Below are 8547 nucleotides of genomic sequence, written 5' to 3' on the forward strand. Positions count from 1 at the left end.
AGAATTCATTTTATTATGATGATAGAGGCACAGGTAGGCTTCCAAATTGCTTTAAAATTGTAAGTATATCAATAAAACATTACTCAACTGATCTCTCTCTCTCTCTCTTTTGTTTTAATGGGGGAAGAACACTGATTTGGGGTTTTTTAAAGAGTGAATTCGGGATTTTTTAATCAGAGAATTTGCAGCTTTTAAACAGTGAACACCAGGACTCCTGCTAGTGAGGCAAGTGACAGGACCCAGGCAGAGGAGCCTGCTCAGGGCTGGCAGCTGGGACTCAGCTGGAAGGCAAATGAGGTGGCTGACCTTCTGGGGCCAGGAGGACATGCTTTGACAGTTCAAAGCAGGCAACCACACTGAGTTCATCTTCCAGGTGATAGCTGCCTAGATGGCAGAGTGGGGGCACACATGGCAGCAGAGCCACACAAAGGCCAGCTGTGCAGTTACAGCTCACTGACAGCTGGCCTTGAGGTGCAGACGGTTCTGCTGCAGTGCTCATGCCACAGCCCAGGCAGCCATGCAATCCTTGTCCAGGTCTGGCAAGTGTGCAGACCTGGGGCTGCAGGTCCAGGGGGGCAGATTCTGTCACAGGTGGCAGCAGGTCAGAGCCAGGCAGCGTCCCCAACTGCCAGACTGCTGCAGTGGGTAGAGAGTCCAGGCTGCTTCAGCAGTCCAGTTGGTACAGATGGTAGTGTCCCCAGATATCAACTGGCTGAGCCTCAGAAGCTGCTGAGGGGAAGTAGCCCTGAGCTGCTTGCCAGGGCAGCTTTTTATACTGCTGGAGCCAGCATAGGTGTGTGGCACAACTTGCCCCACACCAAAGTGCATGTTCAGGCACATGTGCTGAGGGAAAAATCTTTGGCACAAATTTGTGCTGATCCTATTTGAGCTGCTACAAGTGTATGTGCCTGCATGTGTGGACATGCCCAGGGAGTACAGGACAGGCTGAGAGTTGTTAGGAAGAAGCTAAATTGTTAATTTTTTTTAGCTTAGTATTTAAAATTTTCCACTACCAGAAAGATCTGTTTTCCTCTTCTTTCTTCAAAAAATGAAGAAGACCACAAACAGTGATTTAAATCATCCATCTAATTCTTCCCACCAGAACATATTGGGCACATCCAGATCAGTGTCCACATGCCTCTTGCAGTGTCTCAAAGCAGTATGAGCCACTGCAAAAGGCACACTGGGAACAAAAATATGTTCCCCACACTATATATTTTCAGCATAGCTCTAAATTTGATACCTGGAAATCCAGGTATCAAAAAAAAACTTGTGTAAAAAAAGCTGGGCAAAGCATGCTCTTGTAGCATGCTCTGAAGCAACCAGAGGCGGGGTCCTCCAAAGATGCTCTGGCAGGTGGCCAGAGTGTCTCTATGGCTGCCCCTTGCCCCAGTGCTCCAACAGGAGTGGGGCAAGGCTGCAGCAGTGTCCCATACCTGGCTGTGTCCCAGGTAAGTAGGGACTTGGGCAGGGGATGGGACTGGAGGTGGAGGGCTCTGAGGGTGTGGGGGACTGTGGTAGTGGTGGGCTGCTTGGGTGGGGTGGGTCCCCAGTCTACACCCCGCCCCCCCCACACAGCCTACAGTGCCCTGGAAGCAGCTGTCAGAGAGCTCAGGACCCTCCTGCCAGAGTCCCCCCACAGCACAGGGCAGTGTGGTGTGGCCCTGGCTGCCTGGCACCCAGTGCTGCCTGCATCATGTCTTGTGGGCCCAGCCAAGCCCAGCCCAAGGCGACGTGCCTTCGGGCAGCACCAGGCCACTCTGGTTGTCACCGGAGTCTGGGCACCACTCACAGGGGCCACACATTGGGCCAGGCCAGATCCTATTTCCATGGAACTGACCCGGCCCAATGGTGTGTGGGGCACTTGGAGGCAGGACGCAGCCTGGCTGGACAAACGGTCCCTGCAAGCAGTGCTGGGACCCTGGATAATAACAAGAGTGGCCCAGTCCTGTGTGAAGGTGTACAGCCCTGGGTCAGACTGGGCCAGTCCTGGGCAATGTGGTACAGGCAGGGCCGGGTGCCAGGAGGCCAGGGCTGTGGCGTACTACCCTGAACCATGGCACATCCCCAGGAAGGGGTTCTGCCAGCAGGGCCCTGAAGGGGGAGAGGGCTCTGCTAGGAAGGCCACTGCTGCTGGGGGCTGTGGGCCATGGGGGAGCAGTGGGGGACCTACCCTTCCCGAGCAGCCCACCACCCACACACAGTCCCCCACACCCTCAAACCACCTCCAGAAAAGCCCCACCCACATACCCGGCCACAAACCCTCCACCCCCCACACTCCCTCACAAATCTCACTCCCACAAAGCCTACACCACCTATAAACACACCTCAAAACCCCCCCACCCAATCACATTATGTGTGCCCAGCTGCCAAACGGGATGGGACAGGACCTGTTGGCAGGAGCTGTAACTGCAGAGACAACTGCCACATTGCACCTCTGCCCCGTGCCCATACTGCATTGACCCCTGCCCCAGCCTGAGGGTGCTCCTCATCCCAGGAACAACTTGGGTGGTGTGATGGGCTGGAAGGAGGGGTGGAGGTGGCAGCAGGGAGAGAGGGAGATGGGGGTTGGGTGTGGGGCAGAGCTTTGGGTAAGAGAGGCCTCCAAAGCCAGGCTTAGAGCCCCCCTGCCCTCCTAGAGCAGCCTGTGCAGAGGGAGGCTGGCCTGGGAAGAAAGGGCCCAGCTCAGTCCCTGATCTCCAGTTGAGGGCTTCCCAGGGATGACATTGGGTAGGAAGCAAAACAGCAAGGGCTGGCACTGCTCAGAGCCACAAAGCAGTGGGTGGGACAGCTGCAGCTGGACTCATGTCTTGGTGCTGGGACAGAGCTGTGGCTGGGAGGGGGCTAGTCGGGGCAGGCAGGGGCTGCAGGTCAGGAGAGAGGGGACTGGGAGGGGGCTGTGGGTTGAGAGTGAGGGGCAAGGGCAGGGCACTGGCATATCAGCCCTGCACTTTCTGGTGAGTGAAGGGGGTAGGGACAGCTCTGATTTTTCTATGACAAAAGAAAAGGTAAATGCCAAAGTGTATATATATTTAGAATTTATTTTATTATGATGATAGAGGCACTAGTAGGCTTCCAAATTGCTTTAAACTTGTAAATATATCAATAAAATATGTGAAAACCAATACTTTGGATTTAACTTTGTTGATATCCTAGCTATTTGAGGTGCAATACTGGTGAAAAACATCTAATAACCGTTGGAGGCCTATTTAGTATTGTGACATTAATAATGCATCAACTGCATAAAGCAAGACAGGCATAGGACCATGCAATATTATGGGTGTATGGCAGGGGTCAGCAATGTTTTTGGGCAGAGTGCCAAAAAACACGCACAACCTCAACTTGTAAGATGTTGACATGCCAGGAGTGGCGAGTGGGGGAGCCGTGAAGGTGACAGCAAAACCCTGGCCCCTTCACCAGTGTCTGCCCTGAGGTGCAAGTACCAAGCAAAATGCCTTTGCATGCCACACTCTGGAACCTGTGCCAAGGGTTGCCTACCCCGGCGTACAGAATTGATTCCCTGTTACCACATGCTTTAAATCATTCAAGAACACATTAAAATATAACAGAGCAAGCAAACATCCTTGTCATACCCCAGCCAACATGATCTAGTAAACTTATCATGAAACTGTTCAACTACCATGATAAAGAATGTAAAACACATGACTAGGAAAATACATAGCTAAAATTCCCAGCTGCAAAGCCAGCCCCTTTACAACACTGCTGTGGAAACAGAGTAAGTAAAAATTGTACAAATTACTTAATTCTTTATATATATGTGGTGCAGACTAATACTATGTACTTGAATCAAAGGGATTTTGTGAGTTTTTTGGTTATTTTTTTAAGACAATAGAAGTGTCTGAAGTAGTCTTTTTTTAGAAAATTATAGTTTTTTATATGTTTGTTTGCTAAAGGATACTCCCTCTTATTATGTTTCTATCTTTAGTTTTTATTCTTAAGACACAAGTATTCCATTCATCGCATTGTGCTTTTTGTTGGATAACTCAATTTTCTGATTTAAATCTAAATCTTATTTTTCTAACAACCTGTGTTGGATGCTAAATTCCAGAATATATTTATATATGAAACACTGCTGTTTTGTTAAGTAGGGGGCATATTATGATGATAATCAGTTTATCTTGAGCTTAATTTTATGTCTTACCAAGGATTAAAATCTCTTGCCTGCATAATAGTTTAGTGGAATCTAGTAAAATGCTTTTGAGATAAATCTCACTATAATGAGATCACTTAGATCTAACCATACCCATGAGATAGTGACTTTCACAGTTCAGAAGTCTTTTCCCACTTCTTTTTATATGGTCATAGAAATATACTTAAAGAAATAGACATGCTAGAACAAAAATGGATCTCCTGTATGTCTTTAAACTTTTTAGAAAAAGGGAAATAGGAGGTAATATTTGTACTACCTCTGTTTCCTAGGAATTTTATGGCCTAAATTGTAAGCATTTTGGAACAAGGATAGGTCTATTTTGCCTGAGGAGTGCTTAGCACATAGGGGTGGTTGCTAATGTGATATGAATATCAAATAACAACAACAATAACACTTTCAGTAGATGAGATCCATATTTAAATCTGTAAAGGATCTTTGTCAAACTGAAAGTCGTATATCAGTATTTAGGGTGGTTGGTCACAGCCGTGTTGGTCTAAGGACATAGGCAAACAAGGTTCTTTAGGTAAATGTGATATAAGTTATTAGACCAAGTAAATAGTTAGAAAAATTGTTTTTTGCAAGCTTTTGGGTACAAACACCCTTCTTCAGGCACAGAGAGAGTTTGTTGTTTCTTTGTGTTCTCCCCTGGGTAGAGTGGAAGCCAGTATGCAAAATGCTGGTCTATGAAAATGCAAATGCATGGCAGGGGAGGTCAGGGGTCCTGTGAAACAACAGGTGAGGGAAAAGGGCTGTGAAAGGGGGAAGAATGTAGCTGGTAAAATGCAGACAGGTTACCTGGGGTTATCAGATGGCAGGCAGGTTATAATGTGCCATAAAGCCAATGTCTATATTTAGTGCATGATTTTTTGTATCCAGTAGATTCATGATGTTCCTAGGCTCATCTACAAAAGGTATTTGGCCATATATCAATCTTTGTGTTTAGCTCTGCTGCCTTGTACCTTAAACATATTTTAGTTCCATTTTTAAACATGTAATTTGTCCTGTATTTCCTTATGTCATTTTATTACTTCAGTGTGATTATAATGTTTATAATCTATAGTCTATAATATAGAATAGAAAAATTGAGAGAATGGAAGCCTCTCCTTATCCATAGAGTAGGTGGAGCAACAGGCAAGTTCTCTGCTCTGTCCTCATATTTGCACTCTGAGCTGGAGAGAACATTTCAGAAATAAAAGCCAGTTTATATGTTAACTGTATTTCTCAGTTAGGTAAGCAATGAATGTAAAGTAGGAGAGCTATTTTGGAACTCCTTGGTAAGACTAAGAGGGGATTTAATAACAGTCTTCAGTTACATCAAGGAGAGTTTGAAAGAGGGTGGAAAATGTGGCTCGTGGGCCGGATGTGGCCTGCCAGGCCGTTCTATCCTGTCCGCAGGACCCATAAAATTTTTGGAAAATTAATATTTATCTGCCCTTTGCTGCCTGTTACGTGGCCCTCAATGGATTGTCAGTAAGCGGCCCTCCACCTGAAAAAGAGCTAGACTGTTCTCAGTGGTGGCAGATGACAGAACAAGGAACAACAGTCTCAAGTTGCAGCAAGGGAAGTTGAGGTTACATATTAGTGAGATGTTTCTCACTGGGAGGGCAGTAAAACATGGAACAGGTTACCCAGAGAGGTGGTGGAATCTCCATCCTTGGAGGTTTTTAAAACCCAGCTGGAGAAAGCTTTGACTGGGATGGGATGATCTAGGTGGGGATGGTCCTGCCTTCAGCAGGGGGTTGGTCTAGGTGACCTCCTAAGGCCCCTTCCAACCCTAACTTTCTATGATTCTAGACCAGATCTGAGAGACTGAGGCATTCTTAATAGCCTACTTAGGCCAGGGTCTCTGAGACAAATCTGTCAAGGTAGGGTTGTACAGTAAGAACTGTAGTAGAGTGAAGTAACACGGACATTAGAAACTGGAATGAGGCTGATGATATTTTAGAGGCTCCTGAATAGCAGATTTGCCAACTTCTGTGAATTGTGAATCATAGGATTATGATACCTGCTTAAGCAACTCTGACATATGTATGACGTTTCTCCGTTCCCACAATTTTTAAGGAACTCAATTCCCCTTACCTGCACCCCCCCCCAAGCCCAGAACTTAACTGGCTGCATATTTTATATGTAATGTAGTTACTCTCCCCTCCTCTACTATGTAACTCCTTGCTCAGGTCCTTTGTATTTTGTTCTGCTTTGAATTTTGTAACCTTAAGCTTTAATATTTTCTAATAAAGTAAATCTCTTTTCAGTTGTATAGCAAAGCCATCTGGCTTTGGAATAATACCATGCTTAGTTTTTCAGCTTCTTGTGGGCTACGATTGAGCTTAAAGAGTATCTGCAGTCCCAGACTAAAGACTCTGGGATGGAGGATGCTTCCCTGCACATCTGGGGGCATCTGAACTCCAAGACCTCCAGGCTTGAGCCTGCACACAGGATACCTGCCAATGGATGTGGGAATATCTGAAGTCCCAGGGCAATAGGTCTGGGGTGGAGGATGCTCGCCAGTTGCAGTATTGCCAACTCATGATTTTTGGCATTGTTCTTAAAGTCTACGCTTTGGGAATGTGAAAAACTTAGCTCTTTCTTTTATATACTAGCAAATTGCCTGTCAAGAATGGTGGGGGACTGGCAGGGATGGAGCACTGCCACCCAGTGGCCCATGCTGCTGCCACTTCATGTCCGGTTTCATGAAGCCCCCTCCTCTGCTCTGTGTCTGGCCCTGTGCACCCTCCCACACCTCAGACACACACCCAGCCACATGCCACACACATGCACACACACACACACATGCAGCTACACATGCCACATACCCCCCCACTCAGCCACCCCCCCACACACACACCCAGCCACACGCCAGATGCACGTGCCTTGCTGCCTGGCCTGCCCCGTGTCAGGAATCACATGTGAAAGCAGCCGCAGAGAGGAGAGAAGCAGAGCGGAGGTTGCAGCTGCAGCTGCTCCTACCCCGGGAACAGACTGGGGGCTACATGCCCTGCTAGGCTCCCTGGCGCTGTCTCTGGAGGAGCTACTGGGCTTCGAGTGTCCCGTGGCCCAACCTGACCAGGGCCTCATTTACTGTAAATGTGGCCTCAACCAGGCCGGGTTGTGGGGCAATCAGAGCCCAGAGGTGCAGGAGCACGTCGTGGGGGAACCAAGGGGTAGCACAGGCCCTGCTCCGCTCCCCCACAGTGTGCCCAGTGGTGGGAGCCGCCCACCCATGCCCCAGGAGGAGCTGCAGGGCTCCCATAGCCCCATGACCCAGCCTGGGCTCAGCGTAGTCCATTCCCCACCAGCATCAGCCTGGCACAGCCTCAGCCTGTTGCCCCCAGCCCTTCTAGCAGCTGTGGGCCATGATGGCGGTGGTGGTGGGAGCTGTGGGCCACCACCAGGACCCACCCCCCTTCCCCGCTCCCATCCCTGTTGGCTGTTTGGGGTGGGGGGGTGCACAGCAGCTCCCTGCCCCGACCACGTCCACCCACTCCCCTGAGCCCCGGTGCAAAGTCGTGCCTGCTCCTGCCAGGGCCAGCCAGTCGGTGCCTGCCCCTTGGGCAGTGCATGCACAGATGGCCCGAAGTGTTAGGGATAGACAGACACACAGACAAGGCTTGGATTATGTTCGAATATTTGTATTTATAAAAGAAAAAGCTAAATTTTTCACGTCCAAAGGGTACACTTTAAGAACAATGCCAAAAATCATGAAAGTAGGCAAAACTGCGGTTGCAGTGCCCCACATGGTTTTTGGAACGATTTGAGTTTTGCTCAATCAAAATGATTTGAAATGGATTTGGTTGATTTGACCCGGAACATGAAATATAGTATGAAAAGACAAAAAAACAACCCCTCCCCACCCCAAATTAGTGGAGGCTCCCTGGGAGTGACATGGGTTTTACATATGCTGCATCAATGAACTGCCTCAAAAAGGATGGTATCCAGATTGTAGCTGCATTGGTTTAGAGAAAAAGGCAATCAGGACTCAAAGAAGAGATGATCTCTTCTTTTAGACCAACAAGATTTTTGCAAAAAAAAAAAAAAAAAAAAATTAATTGCAAGCTTTCACTTCATTTTAATTTTGTGCCCAAAAGCTTGCAATTAATTTTTTTTTGCAAAAATCTTGTTGGTCTAATAAAAGAGATCATCTCTGCTACGACTCCAGATTGCCTTCAAAAAGGATGGTACATTTTGAACACTTTTACTGATCGTACATCCCACAGGGGTTGAAACTATGTACAAACACGACAGTGATCAGCCACGTGCAACACCGGCCCTGCTACGGACGCCAAACAGGCGCGGATTCTTTGTGCCCGTGACTTAACAGCCCCCCCCGTTCCCAGACGCTCATGCGCCCCTGACTCCCGCCCTGCTCCTCCCCCTCG

This window comes from Crocodylus siamensis, chromosome 4, assembly GCF_052110815.1.
Source record: "Crocodylus siamensis isolate JL-2025a chromosome 4, ASM5211081v1, whole genome shotgun sequence".
In the NCBI taxonomy this organism is placed as follows: Eukaryota; Metazoa; Chordata; order Crocodylia; family Crocodylidae; genus Crocodylus; species Crocodylus siamensis.